We start from the raw sequence: 2309 nt of genomic DNA, 5'->3' as shown, positions 1-2309 counted from the left end.
TTACTGTGTTTGAGCAAAAAAGACTGTATTCAGCTTTTCTGTTATAAATATGTTTTGAACCCAACCATAGCTAGGTTCATATCTATATTCATTAAGAAAATTGGAAATAAGAAAAAAATTTAAAGGACTATAAATATATTGTATTAAAAGTTTATCAAATAGGCTTTTTTTTTCCCCATTGGAAACACTTACGTAAATGAAAATATGTCAAAAAATGGTGTGAAATATAGAAACATTTCCAGTAAAATAACTGGATTTTATTGCAGTGAAAGCTTAGGTTGAAATAATAGGCCACTGACACTCTGGTAAAAAACAACAACAACAGAGAGAGATAAAAGGAAAGGTCTAGATAGGCTTAAAAGCAAATTAAAATATAAATAGAGGCTAACTTATATTAAATTTAAGTTAGATTTAGATTTAAAGTTAAAAAGAATATAAAAGTTCTATTAAGAGTTATCTATATGACACAGATTTGATCATGTTAGTAGCATTAACCACTAAAAATCTTTTAAGGTTCAATTTTTTTTAAGTTATATTAAATCCCATAACAATTCTATAATCTGTTTCTAAATTATTTAATTACCTAATTGGATTCAGTATTAGAGAAAATCAGGGCAAGTTTTTTTCTTTTTTCCCCCAGGGCAACTTTTTAAAGATGAAGGTGGATAGTGTGGGATTGTTTGCTTGGAAAAAATTTGCCAAAACACATTAAATAATCCTTTGGTAGCATGAAAGTAGTCATCAACCATTCTCTGAAAACAGTGATCACAGCTATAAAAATGAATCATTAATAAGAACAGAATGAAAAGGAGAAAACATATTTTACAGCATAATTTTGTTTTCTAATAATAAACACCTATAACATTTTGTGTATATTAATTTTTTAAATCTACACACTTAAGAGGTCCACATCTTTTGATAGATTCACTCCTTGAGGAGAACATTTTCCTAAGAACACTTTTTTTTTTGGAAAAGCTGCTTTACGGTGAAGTGATGATGTAGATGTAAAAATGTCTAATGGTATATAGTATGCTGTCAACATGTGTACATATGTAGTAATATTCCAGGCATTTTTATTGCAGTGTAGTGTTATGGCTTCCCAAAACGCCAGATAAAAATCATGTTTAAGAATATTAAGGATTAAGGAAAGTGTTCCTTAGGTGATTGCTGGCAAAATTCACCTTCCCCCTATAACACAGTAAATGGACAGTGATATATTTTCGGTCTTACTTTCCGATAAGTTTGGATTCCCAGTTTTCAGAGCTGCTGCGTGTCTAACGTTTGTGACTTTCTTTGGTTGTCTTTTCGTAGAAGTAGGTGCCATGGTGTAAGGTAAATGTGCTACGTTTCTGTTTTGCAAACATTAAACTCCACTTTTTGAACACACAGTGATAGCAAAAATAAGTCAAATATGTAATGTCTATTTAAATACATTTCATTAAATCGCTGGTGCTTAAATTAGATTGCATGCTTTGGCTAGAGTCAACAGTGTAAATATTAAAAACTTCAAAATTCATGTGTCCCATCTCTCTCTTCTCCATACCAGATACGAGGTTGAAATGTGTGTGAAAACTTCTCCTACCCATTTAAATACTGCAAGGGAAAAAAACAAGCTTTTATGCCAGGACTTAAAAAAAAATACCTGCCATTAAACCTTTTATTCAGGACATTCCAAATTTGCTTTGCTAAAGGGATTTATTCACTGCTAAAGATACACAGAGACAAGAGCTGTTTTTAAGTGTTTATCACACCGCCCCTAGTTTTGCGCTAAAGAAAAGTACATTTTGTATTTTTAAAAATACATGCTCATTAAACAAAACTCTCCAAAACCTTAGCGCCCCCACCTAGCTGCCTTCTAGGTTTCAACTTGCGAGTTTCAGGTCCTTGCACAACACCTAAGGCGTGCAAAACTCTTTTTCTCGCTAATCCTGGCAGAGAACAGTCCGAAGAGATCTCCCTCCACGTCTCCACCCGAATTCCCTCTCTTCCCCAGATTCCACTCGCTTCTCGTTTTCCCTCCGCCCCCGTCTCCGCCAGCCCAATCTGTCAGAGAGGTTGTGTACAAACTGCGCGGCCGCCCTGCGCGCGAAGCTCGTGGCCCGAAAGGGGTGCGGTCCGCCTGGCGGAGGCGGGGCTCTGAGCCGAGCTTCTCCCTTTTCATAGGCTAGCCGCTCAGGCCCGGCCAGCTTCGGGGCCCCGAGATTTGTCGGAGCGCCGCCAGTCTGGCCGGCTGGCCCCGCCTCCCCGGAGTTGGGTAAAATAGAGGCGGGCGTCAAGTGTCAGTAGTCGCGGGGCAGGTACGCGCGCTA

Source organism: Bison bison, unplaced genomic scaffold (genome assembly GCF_000754665.1).
Source record: "Bison bison bison isolate TAMUID 2011002044 unplaced genomic scaffold, Bison_UMD1.0 scf7180017860360, whole genome shotgun sequence".
NCBI classification, from domain to species: domain Eukaryota; kingdom Metazoa; phylum Chordata; class Mammalia; order Artiodactyla; family Bovidae; genus Bison; species Bison bison.
This window is presented reverse-complemented; position numbering follows the sequence as displayed.